The sequence below is a fragment of the Tachypleus tridentatus genome, unplaced genomic scaffold, assembly GCF_004210375.1.
Source record: "Tachypleus tridentatus isolate NWPU-2018 unplaced genomic scaffold, ASM421037v1 Hic_cluster_1, whole genome shotgun sequence".
Classification (NCBI taxonomy): Eukaryota; Metazoa; Arthropoda; class Merostomata; order Xiphosura; family Limulidae; genus Tachypleus; species Tachypleus tridentatus.
This window is the reverse complement of record NW_027467777.1, coordinates 21,993,377-22,012,639: the sequence shown is the minus strand read 5'-3', so window position 1 is coordinate 22,012,639 and position 19,263 is coordinate 21,993,377. Positions and strand designations below refer to the sequence as shown.

Here is a 19,263-nt window from a genome sequence, read left to right as displayed (position 1 = left end):
AAGTTACTTTATAATTTCCTCAGGCTTCAATAAATTAACAAGTACTTCACAGTGACCATATTGAAGGTTAAAACACATGGTTAGACGTTTATGTAAATCACAGATGTACAGCTAGCTCTCATAAATTCTCAAATAACTTTTTTATTCGCCTTATCGTTGAAAATTCTTTGTTAATTGTTGTTGATCAGCTAGCTATAACTTGTGAACTGTTCGTAAGAAGAAACTCTTGAGATAACAGTTCTAGTCGTCTTCTGGTAGTTGTTTCTTGTTGCTTTCCTAACTCAAATATTGTTACGGTTGTTGTACCACAATAGCAATAAAAAACTGAACAAAACAAAAGAAAACTATTGATTACTTGATTTTGCACGAAAACTGGATACGTATAATAAATTTACAGTAATTTAAATATTCTTCAGACTTGAGAAATACCAACATTTATTTAAAATGTATGAAAGTCACTTTCTGATTTGCTGCTGATGTGTAGGACGTTCTTTTTTCATTACAATGATTCGCCAGTCTCATAAAAAAACAATTACATTCAAAATCTTTGAGCCAGGAGTGCTGACGTATTTTGTGACGTCAACAAAGGCGTACTTCCAGGTTTGTAGTAGCACGCCCCACAGAAAGGAGAACAAGAGATTGCTGACAGCGCTGCCACCTGGTGAATAGAATGGTCCTAGGCTATTGGCTAATGCCATACACCTGAAAAATCGAAGTAAGACATTAAATTATTCTTTTGAGATGGAACTAAAAGCTATTATAGACACTAACTTTATAGAGTATCAAACTTCACTTACTCCATTATCAAATATTTCTCTAATGTTATTATGATATTGTTATTCAATAGTGTTAAGATGGTATTGTAATTCAGTATTGTGATTAACCTGAAAATCACCTAGGAAGGTGGAACATTGAACTTTACATTAGTAGTAATGTAACGAACAATGTGCCAGTAGTGACTTATGTTAGTCATGTCAATATTAGAATACAATGTTTCATTACTTTAATTAATGTTTCTATAATTTATCTGTACGAAATAAAGGTTAATAGAAAGTTTATGGATTATCAGAGTTAAAGGTTAATTGAATGATTTTTGTTTCAAACTGAGAGGAGGAAACTGTCTAACATTTTATTTATTCGATTTTAGCGCAGATTTACATAATGATCTATGGGCACTCTGTTAACTGCGAGAATCGAGTCCACCTTTCTAGCGAGTTAAGTTGCTAAAACTTACCTTTGAGATCCTGGCGGACTTTTAAAACAGATATTAAATGAAGCTTGCACCACTAGAGGGAGTGTGCAGTAATGAGAATAATAAAAATATAAGATAAAAAGACGGAAACTGTTAGAATGAAATGAAAGTTTCAGCCTAAGTCAGGAAAAACACACACAAGGTTCATTGTTTTTTATAATTATAGTTGTCATAAGACATCAGTATTAGGCCTGTGACTTAAGGTTCATTGTTTTATAATTATAGTTGTCATAAGACATTGGTATTAGGCCTTTGACTTAAGGTTCATTGTTTTATAATTATAGTTGTCATAAGACATCAGTATTGAGGCCTATGACTTAGGTTTATTGTTTTATAATTATAGTTGTCATAAGACATCAGTGTTAGACCCTATGACTTAAGGTTCATTGTTTTATAATTATAGTTGTCATTAAGACATCAGTGTTAGGCCTATGACTTAAGGTCCATTGTTTTATAATTATAGTTGTCATAAGACATCAGTATTAGGCCTGTGACTTAAGGTTCATTGTTTTATAATTATAGTTGTCATAAGACATCAAGTATTAGACCTATGACTTAAGGTTCATTGTTTTATAAATATAGTTGTCATAAGACATCAGTATTAGCCTATGACTTAAGGTTCATTGTTTTATAATTATAGTTGTCATAAGACATCAGTGTAGCCTAAGACAGGTTCCATTGTTTTATAATTATAGTTGTCATAAGACATCAGTGTTAGGCCTATGACTTAAGGTTCATTGTTTTATAATTATAGTTGTCATAAGACATCAGTGTTAGGCCTGTGACTTAAGGTTCATTGTTTTATAATTATAGTTGTCATAAGACATCAGTATTAGGCCTGTGACTTAAGGTTCATTGTTTTATAATTATAGTTGTCATAAGACATCAGTATTAGGCCTATGACTTAAGGTTCATTGTTTTATAATTATAGTTGTCATAAGACATCAGTATTAGGCCTATGACTTAAGGTTCATTGTTTTATAATTATAGTTGTCATAAGACATCAGTATTAGGCCTATGACTTAAGGTTCATTGTTTTATAATTATAGTTGTCATAAGACATCAGTATTAGGCCTATGACTTAAGGTTCATTGTTTTATAATTATAGTTGTCATAAGACATCAGTATTAGGCCTATGACTTAAGGTTCATTGTTTTATAATTATAGTTGTCATAAGACATCAGTGTTAGGCCTATGACTTAAGGTTCATTGTTTTATAATTATAGTTGTCATAAGACATCAGTATTAGGCCTATGACTTTTTTAATGTTACTTTCATTATCTACTCCTTCAGGGAATTTCATGAATTACAAGTGTTTGTGATAAGAGTATTTTAACCATAGGATATTCATCATATCATCTGCCGATGATACGTTTCGCTCAGTCCAGAAGTTTTCAGGCTGGTTGGGATACAACACAGTAGTGGTTGGAGTACAATTTAAAAATAAACAAAAAAAAATGTCATTGTATGACCACCGCTTAGAAGACGATGTGCTCTGGATTGAGTGAAATGCGTCGTCAGCGATGGATATAAGGAATATATGGTGGTGAATATACTGTTTTATTCACTAGATAAAGAACGTAGTGTTTAAAAATATACTAGGCCTAATACTAGTCTCTTGTCACAAGTAGTTATAATAATGCCTCGCCAGCTTGTAAAAGGCCTTCATACTATACCAATTGTAACAAATGTTTCGTTGTGCTTTCAAAAAGTAACAAAATATTAATAGTTTCTTGGGAAATATAAAGAAAAAGTCTACATTTTGAAACTGATAGTACCAGCGAGTTGATACGTCTCTGAATGTTGACAAAGAAACAAAGATACCACCAAGGGAATTTGTTCCTTTACAGTCTTGGTAATCGAGTCCGAACAAAGAGGGAAGAATATACAACGTTAAAAAAACGAAACAATGTCAAACCAAGGTATAAATTATAAAGTTAGAATTATGAAGTGTGGCGGAAGAGGGCGCATTAGATGTAACTGATTGTCAACTTAAGGTAGGTAATAACGTAAGAATTAAAAACTGAAGCACGTGTGAGTTCCCAAGATCAAACTGTCCAAAATGTCTGAACTCAGTTGTACACACGCAGTTGCTGCTGAAAATGAATTTAATTATATTCTATATCCGAATCTTGAAACTAAACGTTACGCATAATTGAAAGTACTTTGTCCTGCATCGTAGATACCTCTGCTACCAGGATATATTTTCCAATTTCCTCAGAACTTTTATTTTCGTATTAATTTCCTGTATTATAGTTAATTGCTTGATTTATCTAGATATTCTTGATGAGCGAGTGGAAGATAGCATATTCATATTTCTTATTTATTCCTTTCTACTTTAAGATTACTTAACAATTTTCATATGCACGTGTTTGCCCATTGTACAGACACACGTCACCCATAGCAGAAAATGTGATTGCAAAACAAGTTATGTATAAGAGTGGTAAACTACAGATCGACAGTGTAATTGTTTTGTTTGTTTGTTTTTGAATTTTGCGCACGTGTTACCATACATGAGAAACATCTTGACAATGAAAAACATTTAAAAATATTAAAACAATTGCTCAGACTTCTAAAGTAACTGATTTCGTACGGCTTTCTGTTTCTTGATACAACGTGTCTCAAGTGGCTTCCACTGAACTGAAATTGTGTGCGTTTGTGGCAGAACACAATCTCCTAATTTCAATACCAGATCATCTTCCAGACTTTCTATCTATTGGATGCCCTGATTCTAAAATTACTAATGGAATTAAGTGTACAAAAGGAACAGCTACTTTTTGTAATGCCATTGGTGAGGAATACTTGGAAATTCTTATAAGCACAATTAAAGAATATTAAATATTAATTAATTATTGATGAAAGTACAGATGTATCTACAAAAAAAACACAACTTGTTCTATTAACTAGATTTTATGATCGCCATTTTCAAAACAGTTGACAAGCTTTTAACTCTTTTGGAAATCAACAGCTGAACTACCCAAGGCATTTACAATTCTATAGTAAATATTTTTGAATAAAAACATGGAATCCCATTTAAAATCTGATAGACTATGCAAGTGATTGGTTTGTTTTTTTTTAATTTCGCGCAAACCTACTCAAGGGTTATCTGCACTAGCCGTCCCTAATTTAGCAGTGTAAGACTAGAGAGAAGGCAGCTAGTCATCACCACCCACCGCCAACTCTTGGGCTACTCTTTTACCAACGAATAGTGGGATTGACTGTAACATTATAATGTCTACATGGCTGATAGGGCGAGCATGTTTGGTGCGATGGGGATTTGAACCCGCGACCCTCGGATTACGAGTCGAACGCCTTAACCCACCTGGCCATGCAAGTGATAATGATGGGGTCAAAAAGTGGTGTCGAAAGTCTTCTAGAGCAGAAAGTGCCATATCTCTTTGTACAAGGTCATGGATGTCATTCTATGAACTTAGGTGCATTCAACTTCCAACTTCCTCTGAGGAACTGACTAGAAATATTTATTCATATTTGTCAAACAGCCCAAAGAGATTATCTGAATATGAGGCAAACTAAACTGTATACCAATGAAGAAGAAAAAAAACACACTAACTTTCTAATAAAATAAGGTTAGTTATATGTTGTTGTTTTTTTATTTAAATCGGTAAAATCCAAGAAAATCATTTGGGAACGCTGGTCTCACGCTACTTTTCGGTAATTCTCAACAATACACATCGTCGATTATATATATAATTAGTAACAAAATTATCACCCGATTGTTCATAGGCCAATTATGATATTTATGTTGAATGCTCAATATTCATTTTGATTTGTTATAAAAGTTTGTTTTCCTTTACTTTATTTATTGTTTCGTTAATATAACAGCAAGAAAGTTTGATTCAGAAGTTTTATGATACTGAGTGGTATCCAGAAACAAAATAAAATTTACAAACAGGTTTTCAGCTAAGCCTTACGTTTAATACATTTATGTATTAGGCCTAATGCTTAGGCTACAAAACGGCCTTACAAAACGTAAAGTGCCTGAACTCCATGTTGTTAAATGACATTAAATAATATAAATCCAGCTAATTATTCTGGATTAGGGCAAGCTAGAATCCGGTAAAATCACCTGCCTTCTTTCGACTCGCACAGAAGCAGTACGTACACGATTAGCAGTATTAGTTCTCACTTAACGAAACAAAGAAGAATAGATTGACTCAAAGAGGATGTGATTAATTCACCAGGTAGTGCACGGAAATATAGTTTTGACTGCTACAGTGGCCAGATTCATGTTATTTGAAAACAAATATACCTTATTTGGTCCAAAGTCAAAATATTAAAATCTTTGAACGTCAAGCAATCTGAATATAAATATTTAATTTACAATTTATATAACTTTATACACGGATATAGATCTCGTTTTAGCGGAAATCACTTCGAACAGTGCACGTGTTGTAATGCTTAAGCGAGCAACTCTTAATCGAAGGTGTTTCGTATGAACTTTTACTGAAATTAAGAGCAGAGTAATTGTGTAAAACCTTTTCCGCATTTTAAACAGCTAAGATAAACACATTTTATTGTATCACGAACAAACAGACGAAAAAACAAACAAAAGGAGTTCAGTAAACACTACTGAGTTCCAGTGAAAATAAGTTATACTATTCTAATTTTTCTGATTATGTAGATGTGTTATATTTATAAAATAGTAGCCATTTGTAAATTATCTAACACTTTAATAACAACACTTTAAATGTTAACGGTGTTCTCTCACCCCGTCTCGAGCTAGTTTAGCGATAAACTTAAGGGCTTATAGCGATAAAATGGAGGATGGTCGATAGCCCATCCTAAACCTAAGCTTCTTATCCTCCCTGCTGAAATTCACCCCTCCTGTGGTTTTGTGACTTAAGACACTAAAATGAGAGGGTTTGGTAGGTAACATCAAGCTAAAATAAATTAACCCAAGCCTAGGATGTTCATAGTTGAGGTTTTCCTAGAGCCTTCTGGATTTATGAGAAGCCTATTAGAATTATGATGTTACACAGGCCCGTAATAAACATACTTCCTTAACATGTATCGTGACAAGCAGTTATTGTGTTTCTTTCTAAACGATAAAGTACCCTTTAATCTCGTCTGTTGTCTAAACCTCGAAATTAATTTTCAAATTACGATAAGAAATTGTGTTCTAGGGGTTGATAGATTACACCATCTATATAAGAATACTTGTGCTTTGATGGATAATGGATTAATATTAATGTACTTGAAAGAAATTGAAACACGCTTTCTAAGTGATGACTGCTCATAGAAATCTTATTTACCAATGAAAATAAATAACTTTCCAAAAATATAAACAACAACAAAACTCCTCTATACCATATAGAAGCGGGAAGAAAATTTCAGCCACTATTATAAGCAGATTACGAAATGATGGACTGGTGTTACCGAGAGAAATTAATTTTACACAGCACATCTAGGTTATTTAGTAAGATAGAACATGATGTCATGGAAACATATCTACTTAGTAGTATATTCTTCTTTAAGGAACAAAAACCCTCACTATTTAAAACATGATCAATAATCACACGTCTTTATTTCTCGCAACATTCCATCTAACACCGGGTGAAATATGAAAGTTTATATAGTTACTAACACTGCGTGACATCTGAAGGTTTATAGAGTTAACAAACACTGGTTGAGATCTGAAAGTTTATAAATTTAACCTGTTCAGTGCCGTAGACGAGATAACTCGTCAAGCCGATCGATAACATAGTGCTACGGACGACTTAATTCGTTCTCAATAATACCTACCTTCAACGCTAGAAGTCAGCACCATACATGCATTTACTTACAAATTATTTCACTTTCGATCCAAAATGGCGTCACGAAAAAGTTAAAAAATGAAGAAGCATTAGAGTTGCATTGTAGCAGCTGAAATACTTCGCATTCAACAGGTTAACAAACACTGAGTTACATGTCAAAGTTTATAAAGTTAACTAACACTAGGTTACATCTGAAGGTTTATGAAGTTAACAAACTCTGGGTTACACCTGAAGGTTTATAAAGTTAGCAAACACTGGGTTAGATCAGAAGGTTCATAAAGTCAACTAATACTCGGTGAGATCTGAAGGTTTATACAATTAACTAACATTAAGTGGCATATGAAGGTTAATAAAGTCAACTAATACTCGGTGAGATCTGAAGATATATACAGTTAACTAACATTGGGTGGCATATGAAGGTTAATAAAGTCAACTAATACTCGGTGAGATCTGAAGATATATACAGTTAACTAACATTGGGTGGCATATGAAGGTTAATAAAGTCAACTAATACTCGGTGAGATCTGAAGATATATACAGTTAACTAACATTGGGTGGCATATGAAGGTTAATAAAGTCAACTAATACTCGGTGAGATCTGAAGATATATACAGTTAACTAACATTGGGTGGCATATGAAGGTTAATAAAGTCAACTAATACTCGGTGAGATCTGAAGGTTTATACAGTTAACTAACATTGGGTGGCATATGAAGGTTAATAAAGTCAACTAATACTCGGTGAGATCTGAAGATATATACAGTTAACTAACATTGGGTGGCATATGAAGGTTAATAAAGTCAACTAATACTCGGTGAGATCTGAAGGTTTATACAGTTAACTAACATTAGGTGGCATATGAAGGTTAATAAAGTCAACTAATACTCGGTGAGATCTAAAGGTGTATACCGATAGCAAGCAATCCGAGTTGTTTTGTAAATACCGTTATGTGTATTACAGTGTGAAAACTAAATAAGAAACTGTTGTTTAAAAAACAGTTTGAGTAATGCTGTAGAGACTGTTGTATGTATGTTGATGTAAATATTAAATAACAAATTGTTCTTTAACAGACAGTCTGAGTATTGGTGTAAATATTAGAGTTTACATAACAGCGTAGAGACTATATAATAAATTATTGTTTAAGATGCGTAGTTGTGCAAATACTGTTGTTTATATTGTTTATATTGCAGCGTTGAAACTAAGTAACAAACTTTTGTTAAACAAGTAGTCTAAGTATTGTTTTAAATACGACATTAAGTAACCGTTGTGCAATGTTGTGTTTCATTCTGTTGTGTGTTTTAAATACGACATTAAGTAACCGTTGTGTAATGTTGTGTTTCATTCTGTTGTGTGTTTTACATTAAAGACGTCATTAAGTAACCGTTGTGTAATGTTGTGTTTCATTCTGTTGTGTTTTACATTAAGACAACATTGAGTAACCGTTGTGTAATGTTGTGTTTCATTCTGTTGTGTGTTTTACATTAAGACAATATTAAGTAACCGTTGTGTAATGTTGTGTTTCATTCTGTTGTGTGTTTTACATTAAATACGTCATTAAGTAACCGTTGTGTAATGTTGTGTTTCATTCTGTTGTGTGTATTAGATTTAAGACGACATTAAGTAACCGTTGTGTAATGTTGTGTTTCATTCTCTTGTGTGTATTAGATTTAAGACGACATTAAGTAACCGTTGTGTAATGTTGTGTTTCATTCTCTTGTGTGTATTAGATTTAAGACGACATTAAGTAACCGTTGTGTAATGTTGTGTTTCATTCTCTTGTGTGTATTACATTTACCGTTGTGTTCAATCGGTGACAGTTGTGAATTTCTGGGTGCTACAAAATCAAAGCCAAGGTTGACTTTGGGGAATCAAAATGAGGAGCAAACGGACCTGTACTGCTGATCCATCTGAGCCTTTTCTATACGTTTGTCTTTGGCTCTTCGGTTTTGGAACCAGATTTTTATTTGCGTTTCTGTCAAGTCTAGGTTTTCAGCGAGTTCGAAACGCCGGGGTCTGCTGATGTATTCGTTCCGGTGGTATTCCATCTCCAGCCGGAGTGTCTGTTCGCTGGTGAACGTTGTTCTCTGGCGTCGCTGTCTTCCGTCCTTCCTTCGTCTTCTGTGAACTGTTAGAATACAAAACTTTAATAAGAATTAATAGAAAACATCAAGGTGTTTAATAATCAACGAGGGATAGTAGAGAACAGGGAAATAAGATCCACAATAGGGATGGTGTCAAAAACGAGAGGTAGTCATCCATGGGGAAAAAAATATTTTCGTGGCAGTTGTAAAACCAAATTGATGACGAAGTATACTGGTTTGGTTACTCGAGAGCCAAGTCACATTGTGATATATGTTGTGTTCATCTCGAGGAATCAAACCCCGCATTTTAGCATTGTAAATCCAAAGACTTACAGCTGTCTTGTTGGGGAACGGTTCGGCATGGTCAGGTGGGTTTAAGGCGTTCGACTCGTAATCTGAGGGTCGCAGGTCCGAATCTCGGTCGCACCAAATATGCTCGCCATTTCAGCCGTGGGGGCGTTATAATGTGAAGGTCAATCTCACTATTTGTCGGTAAAAGACTAGCTCAAGAGTTGGCGGTGGGTGGTGATGACTAGCTACCTTCCCTCTAGTCTTACACTGCAAAATTAAGGACAGATAGCGAGATAGCCCTCGTGTAGCTTTGCGCGAAATTAAAAACAATAACAAACAAATCGGTCGGGGAAGAAAAAGGTCACAAGTTATACGAACAGATCTGATTTTAACCAATAAAGAAACTGCAACTGGTAGATATTGTGGCATCACAGGCCTAACGACTGCAGTGACACCTACATGGAAGATTAAACACTTACCAGAAGCTTAGAAAGTCGACTGTGTTTGAGTGATACGAAACAGAAGCGTATAACAAACAAACACATAGTATGTTTCAATGGCTGTTTTTCTTTGCTAAAGGAGATTTATACAGTTTTTGTTGTACAATGTTAATAAACTATGTTGGCTAATAAAGAAAGCTGAGTAAAAGTTAGGTATACGCTTTGATGCTTAGCTTCAGAGGAATAACACCATACTTTTGTTTTAAAATTTAACAAAACGAAACACTGATAACAATGCTAATCATTTAGGGGTAGATTGTTAAACATTCAAGTGTCAACAGAAGAACAATCATGTTATTGAATCGTCCAATCTGCTTGAAATTAAGCAGCGAGTTTTAGCTCTCTCTCAATGGCTCAGAGACACTAGAAATCAGGTTTCAATACTCCTGGTGGGAAGAGCATAAACTGTGTGAATATGCACTTAAAATAGGTCAAGGCAAAGTGCAAACTTTTATGTTTTACACAATATGTTGACCGTTAAACCGCCCAATATGATTTAAATCTGAAAAAGTGTTGTCCTTTCAAACTTGGGCCCGGCATGACCAGGTGGGTAAGGCACTCGACATCTAATCTGGGGGGTCGCGGGTTTGAATCCCATCACATCATACATGCTCGCCCTTTCAGCCGTGGGGACGTTATAATGTGTCGGTCAATCCCACTATTCGTTGGTAAAAGAGTAGCCCAAGAGTCGGTGGTGGGTGATGATGACTGCCGTCCCTCTAACTAGTCTTACGCTGCAAAATTAGAGCTGCTAGCACAGATAGCCTTCGTATAGCTTTGCACTAAATTCAAAACAAAACAAAAACCGTTAAAACTTCAAAAAAAAGGTTAAATTTCCAGAGTTTTAAAATTCTATCAGATATCTGAGTATTATTTCTCTTATATTTCTGATTAATTGAAGTGTTCCAACAAATTATGTAACAAGCGTTTAGGTAAATGATTCAGTGTCTTAGGAAGTGACGCATTAAGATTCTTATAAGTATTTCGATAAGTGATGTGGACTTACAATGCTAGAAACCCGGTAGGCAGATCGCAGATAACCCTTGCTTAACTACAAACAAGTGAAGACATGCGATTAAAATTAACGTAAAAAAACAAACAAACGTATTTTTAAAATTAACACAGCCCCTGGTGGCTCAGCTGTAAGCTCGAACACGTAAACCACTAAATACAGCGCGTTGTGTAGGTTTAGGCTTCAAATTAATAAACAATTAATATGTTTATGCTAGAATAAAAATAGCGTAAAAATACAGGGATACTAAATTAACAAACAATAAACACTAAATAAATCAACACGATTCAAAAAGCTTCACCTTTCATAATTACGCATGTTACATTAAAAAACACGAAGTATTGAACATATAAACACGAAGACATAATAAATATGAAAACTTTCGTGGATCAGAATGTCAGTATGACTAAACTAGAAACAAGAATGATATATTATAAAGTGTTGACTAGCTAACTGCCTCACCACGGGCTACCAGTATAATAATAATATATAGGTGCTTTTGTTGGCGGGAGCACGCGACAGATGGGAAGCGGCCTGAGGTTTCGTAAAATTATGAAATAGCGAAATTAAATGTGAGAGAAAAACATAGAATGTGAGTCATAGGATAAAACATTTCTTTGTTAATTCAAAATTAAATGTGATATCCGAGAGGAAAACATAGAATGTGAGTCATAAGATAAAACATTTCTTTGTTAATTCATAATTAAATGTGATATCCGAGAGAAAACATAGAATGTGAGTCATAGGATAAAACATTTCTTTGTTAATTCAAAATTAAATGTGATATCCGAGAGGAAAACATAGAATGTGAGTCATAAGATAAAACATTTCTTTGTTAATTCATAATTAAATGTGATATCCGAGAGGGAAACATAGAATGTGAGTCATAGGATAAAACATTTCTTTGTTAATTCAAAATTAAATGTGATATCCGAGAGGAAACATAGAATGTGAGTCATAGGATAAAACATTTCTTTGTTAATTCAAAATTAAATGTGATATCCGAGAGGGAAACATAGAATGTGAGTCATAGGATAAAACATTTCTTTGTTAATTCAAAATTAAATGTGATATCCGAGAGGAAACATAGAATGTGAGTCATAGGATAAAACATTTCTTTGTTAATTCAAAATTAAATGTGATATCCGAGAGGGAAACATAGAATGTGAGTCATAGGATAAAACATTTCTTTGTTAATTCATAATTAAATGTGATATCCGAGAGAAAAACATAGAATGTGAGTCATAGGATAAAACATTTCTTTGTTAATTCAAAATTAAATGTGATATCCGAGAGGAAAACATAGAATGTGAGTCATAAGATAAAACATTTCTTTGTTAATTCATAATTAAATGTGATATCCGAGAGGGAAACATGGAATGTGAGTCATAGGATAAAACATTTCTTTGTTAATTCAAAATTAAATGTGATATCCGAGAGGAAAACATAGAATGTGAGTCATAGGATAAAACATTTCTTTGTTAATTCAAAATTAAATGTGATATCCGAGAGGGAAACATAGAATGTGAGTCATAGGATAAAACATTTCTTTGTTAATTCAAAATTAAATGTGATGTCCGAGAGGGAAACATAGAATGTGAGTCATAAGATAAAACATTTCTTTGTTAATTCATAATTAAATGTGATATCCGAGAGAAAAACATAGAATGTGAGTCATAGGATAAAACATTTTCTTGTTAATTTGAAGTTAAATGTGATATCTGAGAGGGAAACATAAGAATCACAAGGTAGAAGAAATCTTTGTTCATTTAAGTTGAGATAAATCCCACAGCTTTGTCGGTATGGATGGGATATTTATTATCGTTATGTGATTTCTCACGATGGATCAACACCCAAACACCAGATGTAACGTGCACTAGAGATGGGTTGTCCATTGAATATTACTTTTCTTGTATCCGTACTTAACTACACACTGAACGTAAACCTACATTCCGTATATCAAGTGGTTACTTTAATCAGCCACAAGTCATTCCGTATATCAAGTGGTTACTTTAATCAGCCACAAGTCATTCCGTATATCAAGTGGTTACTTTAATCATCCACAAATAAAAACCAATCGTTCCGTATATCAAGTGGTTACTGCAATGAGCCACAAGTCATTCCGTATTTCAAATGGTTACTTAACTCAGCCACAAGTCATTCCGTATATCAAATGGTTACTTAACTCAGCCACAACTCATTCCGTATTTCAAATGGTTACTTAACTCAGCCACAACTCATTCCGTATATCAAATGGTTACTTTAATCAGCCACAAGTCATTCCGTATTTCAAATGGTTACTTTAATCAGCCACAACTCATTCCGTATATCAAATGGTTACTTTAATCAGCCACAACTCATTCCGTATTTCAAATGGTTACTTTAATCAGCCACAAGTCATTCCGTATATCAAATGGTTACTTAACTCAGCCACAAGTCATTCCGTATTTCAAATGGTTACTTTAATCAGCCACAAGTCATTCCGTATATCAAGTGGTTACTTTAATCAGCCACAACTCATTCCGTATATCAAGTGGTTACTTTAATCAGCCACAACTCATTCCGTATTTCAAATGGTTACTTTAATCAGCCACAAGTCATTCCGTATATCAAATGGTTACTTAACTCAGCCACAAGTCATTCCGTATTTCAAATGGTTACTTTAATCAGCCACAAGTCATTCCGTATATCAAGTGGTTACTTTAATCATCCACAAATAAAAACCAATCGTTCCGTATATCAAGTGGTTACTGCAATGAGCCACAACTCATTCCGTATTTCAAATGGTTACTTAACTCAGCCACAAATAATTCCGTATATCAAGTGGTTACTTTAATCATCCACAAATAAAACCAATTCCGTATTTCAAGTGGTTACTGCAATGAGCCACAAGTCATTCCGTATTTCAAATGGTTACTTAACTCAGCCACAAGTCATTCCGTATTTCAAATGGTTACTTAACTCAGCCACTACTCATTCCGTATTTCAAATGGTTACTTAACTCAGCCACAAATAATTCCGTATATCAAGTGGTTACTTTAATCATCCACAAATAAAAAACCAATCGTTCCGTATTTCAAATGGTTACTTAACTCAGCCACAACTCATTCCGTATATCAAATGGTTACTAAACTCAGCCACAACTCATTCCGTATATCAAGTGGTTACTTTAATCAGCCACAACTCATTCCGTATATCAAGTGGTTACTTTAATCAGCCACAACTCATTCCGTATATCAAGTGGTTACTTTAATCAGCCACAACTCATTCCGTATTTCAAATGGTTACTTTAATCAGCCACAACTCATTCCGTATTTCAAATGGTTACTTAACTCAGCCACAACTCATTCCGTATATCAAATGGTTACTTAACTCAGTCACAAGTCATTCCGTATTTCAAATGGTTACTTAACTCAGCCACAACTCATTCCGTATATCAAGTGGTTACTTTAATCAGCCACAACTCATTCCGTATTTCAAATGGTTACTTTAATCAGCCACAACTCATTCCGTATTTCAAATGGTTACTTAACTCAGCCACAAGTCATTCCGTATATCAAATGGTTACTTAACTCAGTCACAAGTCATTCCGTATTTCAAATGGTTACTTAACTCAGCCACAAGTCATTCCGTATATCAAGTGGTTACTTAACTCAGCCACAACTCATTCCGTATTTCAAATGGTTACTTAACTGAGCCACTCATTCCGTATATCAAATGGCTGTCATGACAAGGTAGGTTAAGGTGTTCGACTCGTAATGTGAGGGTAGCTTTGTACATGCGAAAAACACAAACAAACTACAAACAACGAATCATCCGTTTAAAAACAACAAATATTTGTTTTAAAAGTGTTGCTAAATAACTTAAACATCATTTTATATCATTCAGTTAAAAACTGTTGTTTTTAAGTTTGAAACACTGAGTTGAGGCAGTTATTATTACTTAAGAAGTATTTAACTATGACTTTTGTAATACTGGTTTTATATAAAGATGAAACATTTATTTTGTATTAATAGCCATTTACTGTAACTCCTATAACTCTTGTTGTATATAAAATAATATAGCGTATTTATACGTACTAATTATTTTAGTATGAATACTATAGCTACAGTTGAACGTAAAATTGGCCCAGCATGGTCAGGTTTTTGTTGTTTCAAATTAAGCACAAAGCTACACAATGGGCTATCTGTGCTCTGCCCACCACAGGTATCGAAACCCGGTTTTTGAGGTGAAAGTCCCCAGACATACCGCTGAGCCACTGGGGGGCCATGGTCAGGTTTTTAAGGCATCCGACTCGTGATCTGAGGTTTGCGGGTTCGAATCCCCGTCACACCAAGCATGCTCGCTCTTTCTGCCGTGGAGGAGTTATAATATGCGGCTAATCTCACTATTCGTTGGTAAAATAGTAGCCCAAGAGTTGGCGGTGGGTGGTGATGACTAGCTGCTTTCACTCTAGTATTACACTGATAAATTAGGGACCGCTATCGCAGATAGCCCTCAAGTAGCTTCGTGCGAAATTCAAACCAAACCAGTGAACGTAAAATATTAAAGACACAACCCTTAATCTTGGTTAATAAGTATTTTATTATAAGCTCCGTAACCCTGGTTGTATGTACAACAATATAGATTATTCTTAACTCATGAATAGTTTAACTTTTGTCATTCTGGTCATATTTAAAATACTATAGATAAAAGTTACTTTTCAAAAAATTACTTTAATATAATTTCAGTGTCTTCGTTCCCTCGATGGGTCGCCTGAGGTTTACAGTTTCATAAACAGAGTTCAATTCCCGTGATAAAAGGATCGCAGTTCACCATTTACGTAGCTTTGCACTACTAAAATTAATCGCAGTTCGCTATTTACGTAGCTTTGCATTACTAAAATTAATCGCAGTTCGCTATTTACGTAGCTTTGCATTACTAAAATTAATCGCAGTTTACTATTTACGTAGCTTTGCACTACTAAAATTAGAAGTCTATATCTTCCTCGTGCAGCGCAGATGATATTCCGTTCTTATAAAATACGACAATGTGTTCGTATGTCCGTCGTAATTAACTGACTCGGGTCCATTTTCGGCAGACCAATGAGGAATTACAACATTCTACATAAGCCTATGAAATTTCTTCAAAAACTCGGTCATGTTTGACTGAGTCGTAGAGCAAAGATAATGTGAAAAATCAGTCTCCATGCTAACAGATGAATATTTTTTTTATTTTCGTGACCAAACTGTGACCTTTACCTTTAACCCTAACTTTACACAAAGTAATCACTCCTAAGTTGGGCCATAATCCAAATTTATAGCCACTTACGTCCAAATGCATTTAAGAGTTTTCGAGAAACCTTGCTGACAAACAAACAAACACGGGGCAAAACATGACCTCCGTTCACCTTTGGTGAGGTACCAGACATGGACTCCGTGACCTTAGTTAAGAATATTGTAACATAAATACTTCAGTAACTTTAGCTGAAATTTTCTCCTTTCGTTTAATTGATCTCACGCACGTCATCAAATGTTCGAAGTCCTCACTCTTGTTACTACTGGAAATCACTCACGTACAACCTACATTAAGCTGTCTTCGTATCCCAGAATTATCTGTAAAACAAACATCAAGTATCGTAACACGGCTACGTAACACGTACAGCCTACATCAAGCTGTCTTCGTATCCCAGAATTATCTGCAAAACAAACATCAAGTATCGTAACACGGCTACGTAACAAGTACAGCCTACATTACGCTGTCTTCGTATCCCAGAATTATCTGTAAAACAAACATCAAGTATCGTAACACGTACAGCCTACATTAAGCTGTCTTCGTATCCCAGAATTATCTGTAAAACAAACATCAAGTATCGTAACACGTACAGCCTACATTAAGCTGTCTTCGTATCCCAGAATTATCTGTAAAACAAACATCAAGTATCGTAACACGTACAGCCTACATTAAGCTGTCTTCGTATCCCAGAATTATCTGTAAAACAAACATCAAGTATCGTAACACGGCTACGTAACACGTACAGCCAACATTAAGCTGTCTTCGTATCCCAGAATTATCTGTAAAACAAACATCAAGTATCGTAACACGTACAGCCTACATTAAGCTGTCTTCGTATCCCAGAATTATCTGTAAAACAAACATCAAGTATCGTAACACGTACAGCCTACATTAAGCTCTCTTCGTATCCCAGAATTATCTGTAAAACAAACATCAAGTATAGTAACACGGCTATGCCGATAAGAAAGATGCAAGGACTCGAAACATTTGATATTTATTTCTAACAAATGAACGTTTTGCTTTGTAAAATAGAACATCAGTTTATATTCCACTCTATCGTCTTTAGGATTATTTTTGTAGTCACTAAATTTAAATATTAATATATAAAACAAAACAGCTACGTCATCACACCCTGATCAGTGATTGGAATTATTCAAGTCTAAATATTCGATTTCGATCATAAGATGGTTGGAGTCTTCAATGTCTGGTTCTAGTTTTCACAACCGCAGTTGAGAAACAACCTTGTCGTAGTAAAAAATACTGGAAGTTATGGGAAAACGGAAAGTTGGAAAACCACTATCTGGAGATATTAATCGTTGTGTCAATAAATGTACCATTACTATTGGTTTAGAAGGTGAAAAAACTGGTTAGTTAGTTAGATTGTCCTTTTAATAACGCATGCACAACCCAGTTCATGAAGCACAATACCACGCATACACAGCCCAGTTCATGAAGCACAATACCACGCATACACAACCCAGTTCATGAAGCACAATACCACGCATACACAACCCAGTTCATGAAGCACAATACCACGCATACACAACCCAGTTCATGAAGCACAATACCACGCATACACAACCCAGTTCATGAAGCACAATACCACGCATACCCAGTTCATGAAGCACAATACCACGCATGCACAACCCAGTTCATGAAGCACAATACCACGCATGCACAACCCAGTTCATGAAGCACAATACCACGCATACACAACCCAGTTCATGAAGCACAATACCACGCATGCACAACCCAGTTCATGAAGCACAATACCACGCATACACAACCCAGTTCATGAAGCACAATACCACGCATGCACAACCCAGTTCATGAAGCACAATACCACGCATGCACAACCCAGTTCATGAAGCACAATACCACGCATGCACAACCCAGTTCATGAAGCACAATACCACGCATACACAACCCAGTTCATGAAGCACAATACCACGCATACACAACCCAGTTCATGAAGCACAATACCACGCATACACAACCCTGTTCATGAAGCACAATACCACGCATACACAACCCAGTTCATGAAGCACAATACCACGCATACACAACCCAGTTCATGAAGCACAATACCACGCATACACATGCAGCTTTCTGACTCCGGCCCAACGAAGATTTGAAGAAACCTAGAACTCTATATAATGTTGTTGGTAAGTAATAAACTGGTGTTTTTAAACTCAACTATTAATAACATGTACACAGATCAACAAGTTAAATAAATACACGAGCTCTATGATGCCATCAATATGAACTTTCACTTAGATTATTATTTATTTATTTTTACTGAAATTGTTTTGACAGGTATCATGTTTGTGCAATGAAAAGGCACAGATGATCGTAAAAAATTAGCAATTTGTGCTTCCATCTAGCAACAAAAAATAAAATTGGTAAGCCATTGTTAAAATAGTATTATCAGCCTGTGGTAGACCATTGTTAAAATAGTATTATCAGCCTGTGGTAGACCATTGTTACAATAGTTTAATCTGGTGATTAGACTTTGTTAAAGATAGCTTCATCCAATAATAAGCATTTGTTGAAAATATTCGCATCTTCGTTAAATATAATCTCACCTTATGATACGCCTTTGTTTCATATAATATCACCTTATGATAAGCCTTTGTTAAATATAATCTCACCTTATGATAAGCCTTTGTTAAATATAATCTCATCTTATGATAAGCCTTTGTTAAATATAATCTCACCTTATGATAAGCCTTTGTTAAATATAATCTCATCTTATGATAAGCCTTTGTTAAATATAATCTCATCTTATGATAAGCCTTTGTTGAATATAGTATCATCTTATAATACGCCTTTGTTAAATATAAGCTAACCTTATGATAAGCCTTTGTTAAACATAATCTCATCTTATGATAAGCTTTTGTTAAATATAAGCTCACCTTATGATAAGCCTTTGTTAAATATAATCTCATCTTATAATACGCCTTTGTTGAATATAATCTCATCTTATGATAAGCCTTTGTTAAATATAAGCTCACCTTATGACACGCCTTTGTTAAATATAATCTCATCTTATAATACGCCTTTGTTGAATATAATCTCAT

General features: G+C 34.7%; 1 pseudogene across 1 annotated transcript in view; it reads right to left on the bottom strand.

Moving 5' to 3' along the window:
- Window positions 1–28: 28 nt before the first annotated feature.
- The window catches only part of LOC143241850 (uncharacterized), a 36,321-nt pseudogene continuing 17,086 nt past the window's right edge, over window positions 29–19,263 (bottom strand). Inside the window, exons 2-3 of the transcript XR_013022307.1 lie at window positions 8,916–9,150; window positions 29–702 (exon numbers count right to left, since the gene is read on the bottom strand). The product of XR_013022307.1 is annotated as an uncharacterized LOC143241850 (transcript). The remainder of the gene's footprint in view (window positions 703–8,915; window positions 9,151–19,263) is intronic.